At 42.7% G+C, this 20,452-nt stretch overlaps 1 long non-coding RNA gene across 1 annotated transcript in view; it reads right to left on the reverse strand.

Moving 5' to 3' along the window:
- The window catches only part of LOC122665364, a 28,185-nt gene extending 13,743 nt beyond the window's left edge, over positions 1-14,442 (reverse strand). Inside the window, exons 1-2 of the long non-coding RNA XR_006333477.1 lie at positions 14,431-14,442; positions 9,446-9,450 (exon numbers count right to left, since the gene is read on the reverse strand). This is a non-coding gene — a long non-coding RNA (uncharacterized LOC122665364). The remainder of the gene's footprint in view (positions 1-9,445; positions 9,451-14,430) is intronic.
- Between the last annotated feature and the right edge of the window lie 6,010 nt (positions 14,443-20,452).

Below are 20,452 nucleotides of genomic sequence, written 5' to 3' on the forward strand. Positions count from 1 at the left end.
CCACGTCCCATGTAGGGGTCAGATCTGTTCCCATCCGTCCCCATGTGGGTAGCTGATTAGGATTCGAAGCGTGAGACCATTGTATGTCAGTTTTGAGTGTAGGGAATGTTCACGTACGTGAGCATACGTGAACAGCTAACAACCGTTCAAATGGAATCTATTATGTGGGAATGCTCCATCTGAACGGTTGTGAATCGTTCACGTATGCTCACGTACATGAACATTCACCCCCTTGTCAGTTTTTGGGTTGTTATTTTGTATGGACTGGAATTTACACTGTTGTCCCCATCAGACATCAGTTTGTGGATCTTTTAAATGTTTAGTTAAATAACAAGCCGGGCCAACCCGATCTCAACCAAGCCTAAGCCCTCCCCTTACTGGCACGGTCTGGCCTGGTTCTAGCCATATACATTTTTTTTTGATAGGTCCTACTCTATCCTATTCTATTGGGTAAGGGTGTCAAACGGTACAGTTTTGATTATATGGTGTGGTTCTGGTTCGGTGCACATTTTGCAAGGTAGAAATCAAAACGCACCAGATAAGAATCACCCAAAATCAGAATCGTTTTATATGCGGTGCGGTTTTAGTGGTTTCTATTCAGTTTTCGTTATCCGGTTTACATGCGAATTGTAGTACCAATTTCACCTTTGTACCCTTTAATTTTATTTTCCATATCCTTGTTTCATTGGAGGAATTATATTGTTTCATACACATCTAACTCTAGGCAAAGTTCACTTAGACATAGACATGCTAGTTGCAATGATAATTTTTAAATGATTACTGAAGGTCGTAAGTACCGCAAGGGAAACCTTCAGTCCCTTCATGAATTTGGCACTCAAACTGAAATTCAAAAAATCTCAGTAAGGAGTCCTAATATTTTAGAATGCTTAACCCCATTCTTAAACCAATACGAATATTCCTAATATCAATTTTCTACCCAGTTTCTATTCAGTTAACCAATGGTTTTCTGAATTTGAATCGAACCAGTAATAGAACCAATGAAATCAGAATCGTGTCGCTTTTATACGGTGCTGTTCAGTTTGATCGTAAATGGTCGGTTCCAGTTCTGACAATCAGTTTTGGTTCCATTTTGACACCCTTAGTATTGGGGGAGGGGAGATGTGAACTAGGAGACTTGAACTCAAGACTTCCTAGTAGCAATGGGCTACCACATACTATCAAATGCACTAGGCACTTGTTCACGGTCATAAACATGTGTGGCAACATGGATGGTAACCCCATCAAGCTTCACCACCTACCACCGGATCAGGACCGCCATGTCCACCCTTCTTTTGCCTACTGATTTCATTATGACACGTTGTAGGCATAGTACTAAAACTCTTTTCGTCTCGGTCGAGATTTCAAGAATTTTGAGTATCTCGGCCGAATCGAAATGAAATGCAACATCGAATTGAAAAATGTAAAATTTTGAATATTTTAGAAATTTTGGTGAAATTTTGGCCATCTCGTTTCGAAAGTTTCAGAAATCTCGGTCATTTTTGGCATTTTACATCCACAGAAAAAATACCTCGTCGAAATTTTAGTATCTCAAAAATTTCGGTTAGACCGAAACACCGAAACGAAACAAGATTTAGTACTATGCTTGTGGGTACTATGACCTCCGGAGCGTGCGATTCTCCACCTTGCGGGTGGCAATCCAAAGCATTGTTATTGGGGTCCCTAGGCGACAGGGAATTTGGTTTTGCAATTGAGATTCATAATTGAAATTGGGGGATTTGGGATCATGCCACATATTAAAATAAAAGGAGTTGCCACCTAGGATTCGGGCCTAGGACCCCATGGTGGTAGCCCCATCCAGAGTGAGTGGAAAAGGCAACTTGATTCCATATGGTCTGGTCAAACCCTGCTCCTGACCGGCTGGAATTTTGATTTAAGGGCAGGAACCCCTGACCAAGCAACTAGGAACACTGTGGAGTATCACTCCAGTGGTTTGGATTGATGAGGAAACCCTATGTGGATCATCCTATATACCTGTTAGAAGATGGATAGTTGACCCCTGCTCTTGCACAGCTTATAGCATGATATATGGCCTGGACCCCAGGTAATCTCTCTCCTCCCCAAATAGTGGGACCCACCTCTGAAAAAGTGTGTAAAATTTCCTATAAGGCATGTGGGGACAATGCCCTGACCAAGGGTTAAACCCCTGTGCAAGCCCCACTGAATTTCAGCTTGCTGGAATTCTCTGGACGATGGCACTGGGTGATGCAAACAAGGCCCAGTGACATCGCCCAGTAAGTGAAACAACATATTTTAATGGTTTTTAATTGTGGGGACCACCCAACATGGACATGGGCACCCTCCATAGATAGAGGGGAGTCTGAGGGACCACCTCATACCCTTAGTTCACTATGGACCCCACCAGTGTGCCCAAAATCACTCAGAATCAGTCTAAAAACCTATTTTTAAAAGAGGCCTTAACAGCCAAACAAGCCTCAGTGGGGGCTGGGCCTATAAATAGGAAGGCCTTGGGCTCATTTAGAGCCCTTAGCACTGTTGGAACCATGAGGAGAGAAAGGAGAGAAAGAAGAGAGAAGGAAGAGAGGAAGAGGAAGGAAGAAAGGAAGAAGGAAGGGAGAGCTGCCCTCAGCCCCTAGGCCTGGATTTTTGTGCCTCCTCTGCACTGTTCAGGTATGAATAAATATGTGTATACCTGTTGCCTCCATCCTATCTCTATGGTAGATGTGTTTCTGCTCCCTGGGCAGCCCTGAACAGCTAGGGTTTGCCCTAGACAGCTCCAGATATGCCATGCAAGCCTTGAGCATAGAAGATATGTGATTTTTATTGAATTTTATAAGGCTGTTACATTGTTCTTGTGAGCCGAATCTGGCTATGCACAGCTGCACTGCCAGATGCTTTGTTGCTCTGTGATTTGGAACCCTGGATGCAAGCTAGGGCTGCATAGACCTAGCACTAGGTGGTAACAGCCCCAGAACCATGTTGCATGTGTAAATCCAGCCTTGCATGTGGCTGAAATCAAATTCCAAGTTTGGGAAAAACCCTGTGACACTATTTACTGGGTTGTCTGGGTAGCCTCTGGCAGCCAAATGGTGACCCTGATGGAAGATCCATTTGGATCAAAAGGTAGATCATCCCAGGGGCTACCTGACCCCCTAACATGCCAAGGGATCAGATTTGAGCATAGCCTAAAAAGCCTAACCTTAGGAACTCAGTCCAATGTCGATATGAGGGCACTGGGCAATGCACTGGACGCCCATAGCCATCGCCCAGTGAAGGAAATGCTACTGTTTTTGCAATCAGACCTGAGGGATCTCACCTAATGGCTATGGGATAGTGTGGGAAGGTGGGAAATGACATAAATGCCCTTCCCCACATCTGTCCATATTAAAGGAATACTTTGAAACCCTAGTGGGCCTCGCAGGTGAAGGAAACCCTGCTGTGCTTGGTCCTATAGCACAGACAAGCTGTGGACAGCATCGTGAACCTAATCTGACCTAGGGTCAGGTGCAGTCACTATTAATGACCATTTTACCCTTATGCCACTAACTCTGGATGATGCACCGGGTCATGAGCCTAAAGCCCAGTGCAAGGCCCAGTGTTTCCAAATGAGTACCAACCAAGCACCGGGTTAACCTAGTAAGCTTAACCCTAGGACTACCAAAGACAGCTTGGAAACCTAACATGACAACTTCTGATTTATATCTAGGATTTGATCCCACGCTCGAGGTCAACAACCAGATTGCTGTTGGAACTGAGTTTGCAACCGAGTTTCTAGAACCAAACTCAGGTGAGTGAATAATATTATCATATGTGCATATCCAATTATGATGCTATGTTGGCTATTAAGAAATTGTAATTATAAATGCTGTGTATTTACTTCTGCTTTAAATTACTCAAATCACTGCATAATGACTATTTGATGATCAACACTGTGAATTCTTATATGATGATTGTGAATGTTAGACTAGATGCCGTAGTCGGCTTGGAAATGAGGCCTATCGTAGCCCGTAATATGGGATGCGATTGACACCACTCGACGCATACGATGCCATATAGACATGGGGTTAGAGTTTCGTCACCCGTGCTACGCACCCTTGCCAACAGGGGTTTAGGTGATGGATGCCTGTGGGGGCGACCATATGTATATGAGAAAAAGAGAAAAGAAATAAAAAGAACACCGGAAAGGTGAATGAATGAAAAGAACACCGGAATGGTGAATATGGGCTACAAGCCAGAAAAGAAAAGAAAAGAGAAAAGAAATGGATTGTCCCACAGGTTAATCACAGAGGGCTAGTTGGGCTGACCTTGGTGAATGAATGCGGGAGCTGACTAGTCCTCTCCGACAATTCAATGGGTGTATCGCTGGAAGCGGTTAGAAGCCCACACTAGGGATACATGTATTGGGGATTGTAGTAGCACAGACCTGAATTAGTTGTATTGTTAGGTGGCTAATAAATAATCTGAACTTGCATATCATATAGGATCATATGGATTGTGATTGCACGTGCATGCATGATGATATATTTGCTCACGAGCTTAGTGGGGCTCACACTCTGTTATATATGTTTTTCTTTAGATGATTTTGTAGATCGATGCCGCTGTGGCATGGAGGCTCATCTCGAAGAGGAGAGTCCTGGTTGTTACGATGATCTTGGTGTGGACCCCGACGGAGATCATACCGATCCTGCGTACATTCTCGGTGGTCGTTGATGAAGACCGTTGAAGAGTGCAAGTGATACTTTTTATCTTGGGGACTCCTTTTTGTTTGTTAGGAGTTTATCCCCGTTTCTGTTTGAGGTTTGGTTGTAGTTCTTTTCTTTCTTTTTGGGGCTGAGTTATCTCACCCTGTATATATATATATATATATATATGTATATGGTAGTTCTAGCTTTGTTTCTGTCAGCTTTGCTCTTAAGTTGTGGGTTGTGGGGAAATGTATCAGATCAAACTTATCTATATATATATATATATATATATATATCATCACCATTTCCCGTATTTCTATACTTTCTATTTTGTTATTGGAATTGTAGTTTATCTACAACACTCTGATCTTGCCTTTGGTAAAGTGAATGAATGTGGTTCCGTGAATGTAAGCACAGCTTCTAGATCCATGGGATTTGAAGGATTGCCGTTATACAATTTGGGTCACCTACCTAATCCTCCCAGGGGGTGAATTGGGGCGTGACAGAGCTTGGTATCAGAGCATGAGGCTCTTCTTACATTCATGGAGTGCAGAACTAGGACTAATAAGCTATAAATAATAAAACAAGTAACAACTAAAAGCTACCGGGGAGGTAGTTGCAATTAAATAAAAGATGCATAATTTCCATTAAATAAAAGATAATTGTGGCCAAGCCACTACATAAGTCTGATTGAAAGTATTACTTCAATAATTACATAAGCTGAAAAGAAACGAAAGCTAAACTGGAAACATCACAAACAAAGGGAAAAATACATAAGCTGATTAAAAGAGAAATAGTCTAAATCATGTAGCATGAGCATCTGAAGCTGATCAGGAGCTACCCAGTTGGAGGCAAGTCGCTAGGTGGAGGCTGTGTCTGGTGAGAGTTAACCCTGTAGAATTTGTCCCAGAAGTCCAGAACCCACTCTACTCTCCAATGAAGTAAAACCCCGATCCATCCTAGTCGCCATATCTGAAAGCTGGGTACTGAGACTTTGAAAGTGTGTCATCATCTGTGTCCAATCTGATGGCCCTGGAACCTGAGAACTAGTGGCACCCATCGCCTCATAGGCAGGTAAGTCGGTGTACTACGTGCCAATGCCCTCAAAATCACCCTGACCCATGCCCTGCTCCTCTGCACCCATGCCCTGCCTCTCACCATGCTCACCCTGGATGTCCACTCGAAAGTCTTGCACCTCCTCATCATGTATATCATCACCCAGCTCCTCTGCATCCAACCCCTCATCTCCCTGCTGCATCCCCATCTGCTGCTCATCCTCTGGTGGATCCTCCCCAGGCACTTTCATCTGCAGAATGGAAGTCTTGTCAATAGGCCGGGACCTGTCTTTCTCAGTGTACTCACCCTCCAATGGAACCCCAAAGTACTGGAAGACTAAAGTGAGGAACTTCCCATAAGGAAGGTTCCCATCAGCTGGGTTTCGAGAATGGTAAAGCATTACCTGAAGTAAAAGTTATGGGAGGTTTATGATTGGACCCCCCTTACCAGCTTCCAAAAGACAATATGTGATGTAGGCTCTCAACATAGATATACTACCACTGTTACCGCCCTTGGGGTAGATGTTGTAGGTCACGCATCTACTAATGACACGACCACTAGGCTTGTAAGAAGTCTCAGACCTAGGCATGACCAGTGATCATGTCAATGATTTGAAGACCCTCCTCCTAGTCTCCAAAGAAAACATCTCTGATATATCCATCCGTGGCTGATAATAACTCCTCTCTCTTGAGTCAGGTAAACTCAGAATCTCCGCTAAAAGGGCAGTGGCTAGCCTAATATCCACTCCTTTCATTGTACTCAATAATGTAAACTCTTGTGCCCCAAATGGCATCAAGTTACAATAGAAGTACCGAACCACGTTGGGATAACAAGGCTCGGTAGGTGTCAACATAGAAGCCCAACCTAGGGCATTGAACCTAGCATAAAGACTATATTGGTGAAAGTCCTCTACCCGGACCACCCGACCGTTCACAATCTTTAGAGATTCAAAATTTTTCCACTCCTTAGCATGTTCGTACCTAGAAAAGAGAAATCGGTCAAATTTGGGTTCTCTGAAGAAGAATTGTTGGTAGGAGATGATGGAGGCACTGAGGAAAATGAGGAATCCTCAGATTCAACTCGAAGTCGCTTCTGAGCCACAGATTTCCTGGCTGTACGATGACTTGTAGACATTTTCTACAAAAAGAGAAGAAAAGAATATAGTCAGGGCAAGAAATTTGGCAAAACCCTAGCCAAAATATTAGGAAAACAAAAGGAAGAGCTAAAATAGGGAAAACAACTAAGAAATCTCACCTAGGCATGTGTAGATTCACGAAGAACACAAGGAAGCGCGATGATTTGGTGTGGAATGAGTCCCACTACCCTCCAAAGACTTTTCCTAGGAGTTTAGAGAGGTTTAGAAGAAGTTAGAATGCAAATGGGCCCCTCTCGGACTAATAAACCTGTGCCCCGATTCTCTGGGCGATGTGGCAACACCCAGAGACATCGCCCAGTGAATGTAATTTTGCTGATTTGCGTTATTTGCATATAAGGACTTGAGATCTGACCATAATAACCCTAATGGACATAAAAATATGAATATTCTTATTTAGTAAAAAAAAAAATTTAATTAAAAAAAAATATAAATATATAAATAATTAAATTAATTAATCAGACAAGTGTAGATTTCTTAAAGCAAAGGGAAGACAGCTCCTATTTGGGAATTTTTGGTGGGGCACATATAACACGTTCTTTTATTCTCTCATTAGAGTAAGAACTTGTGGATAAAAAAATAAATTTATATCTAGAAAAGTTGGTGTGAGTATCAAATATTTAGTTATTATGTGCTAATATTGTGATGTACGAACCGAATGGTCTGAGGTAATGCAAAACCAAACATAGATAAATAGGTATGTTGTATGCGTAATTAAGATGTATAGGGAGCGTAGATCTTACCTTACCCGAGGACTAGGTCAACCGAGAATAGGTTGTCTAACCAATCGAAGCACTTAGACGTTAAGGTACCTCGAGCCAACCCAAAATTAGTTTCATTGATCCTTAGTCATTTAAATTCCAGTAGATATGAACTTAATTCTTCTAATTAAGTATGACCTGATGCTTAGAATCATTTTCCATGACAGGACCTACTACCTCAGTCAAGGCTGGAGACCCCAGCATCATGATTTATATTAGACATTTATGAGAGAGACTGAGACGGATACGACTAGTACTGCCCCGAGCCGAGAATCGATTGGATTTTTATTTAGCCATTGCTGCCATTAGTGGACCAGAAGAACGAGACTATTTTATGACCTTACCTAAAGAGGTAAGAGCCGACGTAGAATTTCTGCTTGCAATGGAGATTGTGACAGGGAAGAAGCTGGAGATGCTTGCCTATTAGATCAGGTAAATAGTTAAAAGCCTTTTATTTAAAAATTTGAAGCCTCTCATATAGTGTCATGCATAGCATATTGATACATAAAAATGTTTAAACCAGAGAAACAAAGCACAAGCAATGAAACATCTCACAATAAACCAAGATAACATATCTAATAATCCACCTTATTGGTGTGACACATGAAACTCATTAGAACTGTGGACTAGATTTGTACCTGCTCTAGCTAGGAAATAACTGTTGATCCATACAGATGATATTGGAATATTGAACACACTCCTCTTTTCAGAGAAGCCATCATGGACAACACCAGAAGAGGTTCTCGTGGAGGTCGCAAAGGAAAACAAACTCGAGTTGTACCGGAGGTTGGGCTGCCTAATGGAACTGAGGCTCAAAATTCTGAAGCATCGGCTGCTTCATCAGAGGCACCAGCGACTGCACAAGCCACTGCTGCAGCACCTCAGCCAAATGTGGCAGTCGGTGATGTAACTGCATTCATGACCACAATGATGCGGACCATGCAACAGCAACAAGAATTGCTTAGTCAAATGTCCACATAGTTTGCAACCATGATGCATGAACGCGCTGCACCATAACCACCACCCAACCGGCCTATACTATTTCCACCACCTATGCCTCAACATTTAGCAGAGAACTCTACCTTCAAGGTTATGGAAAGATTCAAGAAACTCCAACCGCCTGCATTTTCCAAAATAACTTCTGAAGCAATGCAGCCGGAACGGTGGGTTAGTGCCCTGGAGAAGGCATTTGAAGTACTTGAGTGCATGGACGCAAAAAAGATTATATGTGCAGGTTATCAATTGCAAAATGAAGTCGAAGCTTGGTGGAAAGCTACAAAGCCTAATTTGGAACCTGCTCACCCAAATCCCACATGGAAGCAATTTAAAGAAGTTTTCTTCACGAACTACTTCTCAGAGAGTTTCAGGGATAAAAAAGAAGCAGAATTCATCGCACTGGTGCAAGGAACCAAGTCAATGCTGGTTTATCAACAACGATTTGAGGACTTGTTCCATTTTTCTCCAGAGCACCTGAAAGGGGAAGTTAGTAAGGCGAAGAAGTTTGAGAAAGGACTCAAGACTGAGATCGGGTTAGTGTTGTCAATCATGGACATTAGGGATTATGCTCAGATGGTCGACAAGGTGAAAACCATAGAAGATAGATTTAAGGAAAAAGAGAAAGAAAAAGCTGTGACGTCGTCCGTGGGCAAAAGGCCAAATAATTTCCAGACCTATGCCGGGCCAAATAAAGTTTACCACGGAACCAACTCAAATTCCGTCTCGACTCCGTATTGTAGGCCGAACGTGGGTCAGAACCCTTTTCGCCCCACATTTAATCAACCTACTCAACCAGCGATGAGTCAAGCGACAACAGTAGCTTTGCCAGCCCGACCGGCAACAAGTCAAGTGAGCCAAGCCTCAACACCTGATGCTCCACCCTTTAAGTGTTACCAGTGCAACAAGGAAGGGCATATGGCCAGAGATTGTAGAACGCGTGGGTACAGCAACAACTCGCTGAATCAGCCCTACGCTAGGTTTTTTCAGCCATGGGACAATCGGACGTGAGGAAAGGTGTTTGCGATGACGAATGAAGAAGCTAAGGCGAACCCCGATGTATTGACAGGTAAGTTTGCTGAACACTACTAGCTTATAGGGACTAATTGGCTTACTACATGTACTGGATCCAGATTCTGGTCTGACCATCCACAGACAATCTCTATCTTGATGTTCCCCAATCAAGCAGTGATGACCATGTTGAGTAACTCTCTCACTCACGAACTATTCGTGCATTCCCAGAACACCGGCTTTGACTCTCTTGAATCTTAGTCATTGATGATCCAAACAATGCGGTCACATTTTGCAATGACAAGGTCCTCTCAGGTATAGGGTCTCAATGACACATGTCTATCCCATCCTATATCTGGCAGTAATACATGAGGGAATCGACACAGTAGATTCTTCGCCAATGCACATCATAATGTGCACTCACATTCGTACCCCGACATCAACATGTCTAGGCATACCCAATGCGACGACCATATGATAAGGGTGCCCATCCCAAGCCCTAGTCATAACTATCATTTTAACTAAAACTTACAGGCATATAATGCTCAAAAAGTTTATATCGCATGTGATAATATTAAACCAAAATGTATAAAAGGTTTAATACAAAGTAAATCGGAACAAACTAGACCGAATCGGGTTTGATGGACACATAAATCCAACAACTAATGGATAATCTTCATTCATTCATTCTGTAATTATTTGATCTAGTAAGACATTTCTATCATGTTTACCAAAAAAAAGAAAAGAAAAAAAAAAGACATTTTTATCATATAAACTTATTCTTGGTAAGAAAAACAATAACTCAAAAAGAATATAGGTACAATATGCAACCAGTGTTCTTGGTCATTAACTCATTTTACTGTCATTGTTATTGTTGCTATAAGTTGATTAGCTTATAATAAGCACCTTTCTTGTTCTCTGATAAAGTAGAGTGGTTCCCTTGCTCTATGATCATTCCATTTTGCAAACTAATATACGACCAGAACTTTTGATGGTAGACAACTATTAGTGGAAAAAATGGCCAACACTCTCACAAAGTGGCACAGGGGTGGAGTAGGTGCATGCGTGCCAGAACCTTTGACGCAGGCTCAAACGGGCTGGAATTGCCTATCTGACTTTCAACTAGGGAATTTAGAATTCCCTCGTGCCTAAGAAATTCTAAGGACCTTTGGATTAGACTTTGAAGGCACAGGTCTCAATAGGACTTTAAACAACAGAGAAAAAGATTACCAACAGGAATTTATGTGATGCACAGAAGACAAACAAAGAATTTAAAGGAACTAATTAAATAATAGGAAATAAACAAGTCGATATCAAATTATACCATTCTACCAAGGTGGATAAATTCCTTATTCCTTACAATGGATAGTTCGATGACTGCAGCGTACATCTCCCAAAAGGATGAAAATAAAGAACTAACAAGTAAATGTTGGAAAAGTAGATGCTAAAAGTAAAGTGTTGAGTTGTTCTATGTGTCTTGTGCGACAACTCCCTTAGCTTTTATATATGGATCCAACAAGAACTTTGTCTGGCCGTTATAGTCGCCATTTCCTCCAGTGGCCTTTATGCCCCGTCTTCTTTGCTTGCCACGTAGCCTTTTACCAAGGCATTTCCCTAAACGTGCTCTACTATCCACGCTATTGTGGATATGGTGGGCCTTATCCTTTAGCTGGGAATTAGGGAGCATCTCCCCTTGAACGGTTTTCTCTCAACCGTTTCCCTTTAACCTGGTCAGCCCATGCTACCCTCAACCAATGACGTGTCTGATTCATTATTAAGCATGAAATGGGTCCCAACAATGCCTCTCACAAACTCTTGAGGCGATGCCACGTGGCCCAAAGTCTTAGGAGGTTGTGTAACTTCTGACGTCGGCCTTTAGGTTTCCAAGTCCCCATTGATTACAAGGCCAAAATCCCTTTGCCATGTCAGATCAGCGCAATCCTTGGTAAACTCTCCCTCATCCTTTTCCAATGTGTCAACCTTGGGGTTTCCATCTTGCACCGTCCTGGCCATTGCTTCAACTGTCGGTCTTCTCCTCAGTTGGCGGAGTACTTTTCTCTTATTTGAATTTCAAAATTCAAACCAACGTCACCTCTCCTCCACTTTGGGCTTTCCTTTAAATCTCCCATCCCCAGGACTCCATCTCTCTTTGTTGTTCATCATCTTCCTCAACTCCTCCATCTCTGTCTCTGTTCGTGCAATGGAAGATCTTCCACCTTTCCCTGTCATTTCTTAGAAAGAAGAGGAGCTGGAGAGGATCCTAAAAGCAAAACAAGCCCTGCTTCCTACCTCTTCTCGATTTGAGGTACTCATCCCTAACCCTGAAGCTCCTTTGTTTGTGCTTGGTCTGGCTCAGCATTTCACACCAGTCCCTATTTCCAACTTCCCTCATCACGATGAGGAAGTTGTTCTTCTCTGTTCTGCCAGGCCCTTCAGCGCCAAACCAAAACCCTTTAGTCGTCTCTGGCCATTATATCTTCCTAATTGGGAGACATGGGTAGACCAGGTTGTCGACGATCAACGCGAGCGCCTGACCAATTTAGGGATTCTTGATGCTGTGGAGATGTCTAAGGTCTCTGTCCCTCCTGACCATTCCTTGTTGTAGGCCGCTATCCGCTTCTGGTCCTATTCTACCAACACCTTCCTTTTTCCTTGCGGCCCTATGAGCCCCACCCTTTTGGACGTGGCTGCCCTGACTGGCCTCAAAGCCATTGGTCCAGAATTTAATGGTGCATCCACTGGGACCCAAGATTCAAAAGGGTTTGAGGTGCATCACGACCTGGATTTCATGAAAAAGGCTAGTTATGGTATGTACCTGTCCGTTATCCGTCAGACAGAGGGCCCAGTCACAGAGGTCAAATTTATGGCCTTTCTCCTCTTCTGGATCTATCGCTACCTTGCTTGCATTAAGTCTAACAAGATTGCAAAGACCTATCTCTACTTGGCCAACGCCCTGTCTCAAGGCCGCTCTGTGGACCTGGCTTCATTTGCCCTGGCATCGCTCTACAAGGGCTACAATGCCATAGTTTGGTCCAACTTTAAGTCTGGTGGTGGCCCCTTCTGGCTTTTGCAACTCTGGCTGCGGGCCTATTTTCCATCTTTCTACATTCCTTCCCCTATTTTTGAGTGCCGAACAATCGGCCTCTATTTCATGCAGGAGTTGAAAGAGGATGAACAACCCTCATTGGATGAATATCATGCCTTTTTCCTCCAGCTAGAGAAACACCACTCTCCATCCCTGTTTATGCCATTTCATGCCTATAGGGATCTTCCCTCTTGGTTGTCTATAGCCTTACAAAACCCCCAGTTCGATCTTGCGTTGTGGCAGAAATTCTTAGTCTGTAGGCATCTTCACTTTGGAGTTACCCTTGAACCTTCAGGGAATAACACGTGCGGGGTGAAGGTGTACAACCCCCAGTGTTGCGCTCACCAATTTGGCCTCTGTCAGGCCATTCCTCTTCCTTGATACTTCTCTGAGAATGGGGGTGGACCGGATCGACCTGCCCTGAGGAAGCCAGACCAGATTGATGGAGTCACCTTCCTGAGTGACTTTGTCTTCTCTAGATTCCACCCTCAGCCCTTCAACTCTGAGCCTTCGGTCTCTCCTGAGTTCATTGCCCAGTGGTCAACCTTCTTTGCTGCCTTTGTTGTTGAAGCCTGTTCACCAGCTACTAATGATGCTGACTCTGCTTCTGGCGTGTAGATAGAGGGTGCTAAAGGTAAGAGCCTCAGTAAGAATGTCCCAAGTAAGTCGCTCTTGAACTCAATTTTAAAGTATGAGGAGGCTTTTGGCATCATGTACCAGCCAGACCGAAGTATTATGCAGAGATGGCATGACCTGGCCATAGACTGAATCCGACGTGAGAAACGCGATGAATTCTAAGCCTGACCTGCGAACTCTCGTAAGGTTGCCAAAAGGGCCTATGTGGATATGAGTAGCTTTGATCCTTCTTTCAAGAATTTTATGGATAGGCAACCACCCTTGCCTACCACACCTTCATCAATCCCCACCTTTGGATGTGGTTAGGTGGTGTTGAATTCTCTGGTGCATACGCCGATGATTGTAAAATGATTCGTACGAGGAGTGCAGTTCAGGCCGTTAACCCTGCCAAGCATGGTACCCCTGTCATCTTGCCCTCTCATGCTTTTCTGGCTTTTTTTGACTAACTGCTCTACTCTTGTATTTTTGTAGAAGCTCAACCTGCCCGACCTACCTCTTCTCAACAGACTGGTGTTGAAACTGCCCTCAAGCGAAAAGCTCCTCCCCCAGGCGTAACGACCCGGACCCAATCACGGATGATATAGATCCCGTCCTTACGTAATTAACCTTAGGTCACAAATTCCATAATAAATTAAAATAAACAATATCCCAGGTCATCCATTTTTAACACATGCGGAAGCAACTTCATTAATTAAAATATTTCCATAATTTACTCAATACTGGTGGCAGGAATATATTTACATATAAATATATATACTGTCAATTACTGAACCAAAAGAGTGATATAGACATTACATAACTCCTAGAAAGATTTGTTTAAATACATTAAACGGTTCCATCATTTATTAACATTATTACAAAAAAGTTCCAACACTAGAACACCAACATCCAAAACAAATATAAAAGAGCCTATCACATCAACTAGGTGCTCCTCCTCCAAAGTCTTCCACCGTGTACTCCTCAGCATCTGCAAAAGATTCCACTTGAATGGGGTGAGCTTGCGCCCAGTGGGGTGCTAAGTACACTATATACAAGCATGGATAAAGATGGATAAAGAATAAAATAATAAACTATTCAATGTAACCATTATTCATTCCTTTAATTAAGTATGGTCATAACCATCTGTGAACTATGTAGTATGCACACAACACACATATTAAGGATTCTCACTAAATTACTTAATTGAACATGCTCTAGTTTATAACTCGTTATCTCATTTATTATTTCATGTATCGAAATACATTCTATAGAGGATCCAACACCTCTCAAGATGCGCTCAACCCACTCGGGGACCCAACATCTATTGAGATGCGCTCAACTCCATTCAGGGATCCAACATCTCTCAAGATGCTCTCAACCCATTCGGGGACCCAACATCTTTCGAGATGCCCTCAACTTCTCTTAAGGAATAATATTGTCATCATCAATTCATTCATTCATAACTTTCATGATGTCATAACCATTTGTCTTCATTTATGAAAAACTCAACAAAGTGTACAACCATTTTAATATTTCAATCTTATGGAATTCATATTCATATCATGTAATGCATCAAGCACTCAACGTTTCATTATGCATTCTTATCAACTATAAATTTGCAAATCTATCATACATAACAATTAACAATCATTATACATGTATTTACAGGCATTTCATCATAGCTATAACAATAACAAACCCCCACCTCAAACTTCAACTCCTTCCTTGATCCAAGTGCGTTAAAGCTCGCTTGAATGAAGCTCAATCAAAAAAACCTATGTAAATAATTATATAGATCATTAATATGGCTTATCACATCATTAAAAATACCCAAAGATCCATTGAAAATAGTCCAAGCATGTAGAGGGGTCAATCTATTGGTCAAGAAATTTTCAGATTTATTCTGCTCAGATAACAGAACTTACAAGGGGATTCTGACCCTCTTTTGAGTGGTTTTAGAAAAAACACTATTCAAAAAAATTGTAGATAATTGAGTTTATTTTCCAATGGATTTAGAATCAGGTCATTTGATTTCCATATGAGGGAGATATGTCCCACGGACTGCATAAAGGTCATTCTGCCAGTAAGAAATTTCCAGATTCGGTTCTGTTCAGATTACTGAACTTACAATGAGATTTTGACCCTCTTAGGAGTGGTTTTGGGAAAACTACTATTTCAAAAAAGTTGTAGATAATTGAGTCTATTTTCAAATGCCACTAAAATAAGGTCATTTGAGTTCCAGATGAGGGAGATACAATCCACGGACTGAATAGTGGTCAATCTATCAGTCAAGAAATTTTCAGATTTACATGGAGTTTTCTTCCTAAAATTCTTAATGGATTCGAATGAGGACCTTGTTTCAGCTTATAAAACACATTCTTGGAACTCTTAATCACTCAAAAATACTTCTAAAAACCTATGCTATATCCATTAACAAAATCAAAACTATTACATAAGCATTTTACAATAATCAAAGTGATTCACCATCAAGTTCTTGCCTTTTCTTCGTCAAACTCTTTGAAGCTCCTTTAATGAACAACTCTAGCAGCTTTGATTCTTCAATGAACTCCTCAAACAAGACCTTGATCATACATGCAACATCATCTTAGCATGATCATACCATAGAAATCCAAGTGATTGAACCCATTGAAGCTTTCTCCCCCCTCTCCTTCTTCCTCTTTTCTTCTTCTTCTCTTCTTTCTTCTTCTTTTCTTTCTTCTTCTCCTTCTTCTTCCTCTTCTTCTTATTCTTTGGAGAAAAGAATCTTTTCTCAGCTTAATCCCAAATAATCCATTATATAGACATGATACTAATTCTCAATTAAATCTCCAAATGAATGCATAAAGCATAAAACCAATTTAACTAACAACTAAGCAAACTAACTAAACTAATTAAACTATAATGGCTCTCATTGTAATAATTCAAATTCTCTTTGAACTTTCCATTATGCCCATGGTGAATAGTTCTTTAAATAGTGCCTCCACCCAAGAATTATCCAATAGATTCTCATGCAAGCTTACCTAACTCTTTCACATTCTAGTCCTACCCTTGGTCAAGGTTCCTATTATCCACATGCATCTATTATTTACTTAAATCAAACCAAACTGAACCAAAACCAAGTCTTGACCCAAAACCATGGGTTGAACCACCCATGACTTAAATTGACCCAATCTATACCATACCATATATAAGAACCCTTACTATATAAATACTATTCACATATTTACATTAATCAATAATACAAGCTAAGAATTTCACTAGACCATAGTATATATTGCATCAACCAAACTTCATAATTAACAAGACCTTTATATAAATTATTAAAGCATTCATTCCTATCATATAATATTATAAAGTACTAAAATACCTCATTAACACCCTAGAACATCATCAATACAATATATAAAACACAAGGCATCAAAATTCACATATTATTATATCTTAAGCTATCAACATGCAAATATAGCCAAATATTCATAAGGACATTAAAATATTAATGAACAATAAGTATAATATTAAAATATTCATAACAAGAAAGGGGGTGTTACACCAGGCCTTACGAGCCCGTTGTCAGCAGGGCAATCCCAAAAGAAAAGGAAGCAAGTAGCGCGCAAACCTCCCAGGAATGTTTCTCTTCGGGAAGCGACCACCAGTGAGGAGGCCTCAGAAGCACCATCTGGCCTCTTGAGGCATTCTAAGTGTAACCTAGGGAAAACCCGTTCATCGTCCTCACCAACATTCCTGAACCTTACCTCAGACTCAGAGGGGGACGTTCCTGCTGCGGGCTCCCATGAAGCGGTTGCCTCAAAATCTCTCGCCCCTGTTACCTCATCCCCACTTTCCAAGGTCATAAGTTCAGGAGAGCATGTTGGCACTTCCAGCCCTTCTCCGGCCCAGAGCCCTTCTCCAGCCCGAAGTCCTCCTCCAAATCTCCTGGTATGTTATCACACTATCCTTCCTGATGGTCTATTTGTTTTGTACCCTTCCTTGACCATGTGTTTCCTCCATCCAGGACTTCGATTTCGACTCTGCCTTGGTAGAGTTCATGACGGTCCCTAGTGATGATCTTTTAGCGGAGGCCCCGAGCCCTGCCCCCTCAGAGGTTGAGAAGGCCAAACGATCGTTTGTTGAAATCGTTGAGCTTCCTGCTAGGAGTTTAACTCTAATTGACTGCTTTCTTTAACTGCGCCACTCCAAGTACTCTCAGTCTGTTCCTCCCTTCCAAACCCAGCCAAGGCATGGGTCGCCAAGGCTACTCCTACCATGCTGGACTTGATTGTTACTGTTCCTCCTACCCTTAGGTCTGTTCGAGACCTGAAAAAGGCCATTAAGGATGGAGATGTTCTCACCTCCCAGTTGGAGGAATCCAAAGTCAAAATCCAGCAATCGGGCATCGCTACCAAGCAATTTTGGGATGAGCTCACCTCCTTGGATTCTGAGATTGCTCTTTTGGAGGAAGAACTCGCTGCGGCCCATCATAAGAGGGGAGAAAATGATCAACTGGCACAGAGCTCATTTGTAGAATTCAACACCCTGCGTAAGGCGGTAGAACCTCTAAAGGTCATCACTGCGGAAGCGTCCAAACTAAAGGCTGGATGGACTGCTTAACTGGCTTCTGCTCAACAAGAGGCAATTGAGCTGAAAGCCCGATGGGACGAACTCTGGGGATCATTCCCCAAGGACACTTTTATTTAGGCCTGCGCGCCTGTTCCAAATCTAGGGTGGATGTCCCCTAGTATGAATATTTTCTCTTGATGCCTGGTGCTTTGACACTTTCGCGGCCTGATCGAATTACGCCGGTCATTTTGAGTGCAATGAGGTGGCCCCTCAACCCAGGTCCCACATCGTGGGGTAGTACTTTTTCAAACACTTTCCTTTAATGGGCTTAAAATGGACAGCCCCTTCTAATTCCTTTACCCTATAGGCCCCGCCCCTAAGTGCTTGGTGCACTATGAACGACCCCTCCCAAGTAGGGGACCATTTACCATAGGCAGGATCCTTAGAACCAACTGGCAGAACGGCCTTCAATAGCAAATCTCCTTCCTGGAAGCTTTTGGCAACCACCTTTCTATTGTAGGTCACAGCCACCTTTTCCTTTTACATTAGTATTTGATCAAAGGCTGCAAGGCGCTCTTCATCTAAGTCTTCGAGCTCAGCCAACATGGCTTCATTGTAAATGGCCGGTGTGAACCCTTGTTGAAATGCTACCCTGGCAGACCTGACACTTATTTCCATAGGTAAAATTGCATCGTGCCCATACATCAGGGCGAATGGTATAGTCCCTGTGCTTTTCCATTACGATGTCCTAAACGTCCATAAGACTTCAGATAGCATCTCTGCCCATCTCCTTAGGTTGTCCTCCACCACCTTGGCCAAGTAATTCTTTAATATTTTATTACTCGCCTCGGCCTGGCCATTCCCCTGGGCGTAGTAGGGAGTGGAATGTGTTATAGTGATCCCATGGCCTACCGTAAAAGTAAGGACTTGATCCCCAGTGAATACTAAGCCATTATAGCAAGTGATGGTTTCGGGCAACCCAAACCTATGGATGATTTGGGTTTTCAAGAACTAGATGATATCGGTCTGGGTGACTGATCTCATGGGCACGGCTTTTGCCCATTTGGTAAAGTAGTCAGTTACCACAATTATGAAACAATGTCCCTTTGTGGCTGCGGGTGTAACCTTTTCGATCAAATCCACGGCCCACCCTCTGAATGGCCATGGTTTCACTACAAGATTGAATTTCATGGCTGGGGCCTGCTGTACTGGGCTATACCATTGGCAAGCTTGACATCCCTTGGCATATCTTACACAGTTTGTCATGATGGTGGGCCAGTAATACCCATGCCTTCTGATGAACCACCTCATTTTGGGGCCGGCTCGGTGTGCACCACAAATTCCTTCGTGAACTTCAGCCATTATTACCATTGACTCGTTGAGGCTGACACATTTGAGCAACAGACCGTCTTTCCCATTTTTAAAGAGGTCCTCTCCAACCAAAATGTAGCTCAAAGCCATGTACTTAGTTCTCCTATCTGTATTAATGCTAGGATCCCTCAGATACGGCACCATTGGCGTCCTCCAGTCAGGCTAGGTGTCTCCTACCTGGTTCACCTCCACTTGGTCTAGGTCGAGGACCGATGATGTTACATTCGTGCTCAGATTTATTGTTAATTATAATTTCTCTCTCTTGTGACGTGTAGATTTTGCCGCCTTGTACGCTGGTGAGATATTTTCCCTTGTGGTCAAACCTAGCCACAAAATCATTGATCAGTTCATTGGCCTGCCTGTGGAGGAGAGGTTCCTTAACTGGAAATGGGGAAGATTTATCGATGATGACTTTGTCGATCATCCTCCTAGCACGAGTCCACGGAGCAAAGAGTACCGGAAGGCGTTCCCTGTGTCCCCATAGCTAGACACCTCCTTTGGCGATGAGCTTAGTGTCGCGATTGGGAAACTATTCGGGATCACGAAGGACACATCGTGATGGTCGGGGGTAAGATACTACCCTTGTGAGTGTTAGTATGTTTTCCCCTTGTTGGCCTTGAAGTGTGGGCCAAAGTCCGACCAATTTTCTTAAGTTTCTGCCCTTATAGCAGAAATGAATGCACGAGCGAACTCACCAAGACTGAATCCACCCGTTAGTCCGCCTGTGCTGTTTAAGGACCTTGTGTGTTTCTTGGGTGGGACCCACACCTCTTGCCCCGGACATCCTATCTGGACACCTAAACAAGGTTTGGACCTCACCCTAGTTCTCCTTGGCTTGTAGGTTGCCATAAGGGTGGACCCATTGGCTAAATAGACCTCTTGAATGAGTTTTGACTCATAATGCCCATGCCAAACAGGCCCTAAGTGAGATATGATTTAAGACTAAGGCTTAGTCTTCAAGTCTCATTACTCTCTATACCAACCTAAAACGTGGGAGCTGTGGAGCATTGAAGGCTTGTGGAGGAGAGCTTAGAAGGGGACTGTAGGAGTGGAAATCATCCATTAAACCATCCTTGAGGTAAATGCCCTCACCCTTCTCCCTCTCTTTTCCATTTCTAAGTATGGAGAATCCCTTGGGATCAATTCCAAGCTTGGGGGGGTTCTCTTGGAAACACATTAAACCTCA

The sequence above is a fragment of the Telopea speciosissima genome, chromosome 6, assembly GCF_018873765.1.
Source record: "Telopea speciosissima isolate NSW1024214 ecotype Mountain lineage chromosome 6, Tspe_v1, whole genome shotgun sequence".
NCBI lineage: Eukaryota > Viridiplantae > Streptophyta > Magnoliopsida > Proteales > Proteaceae > Telopea > Telopea speciosissima.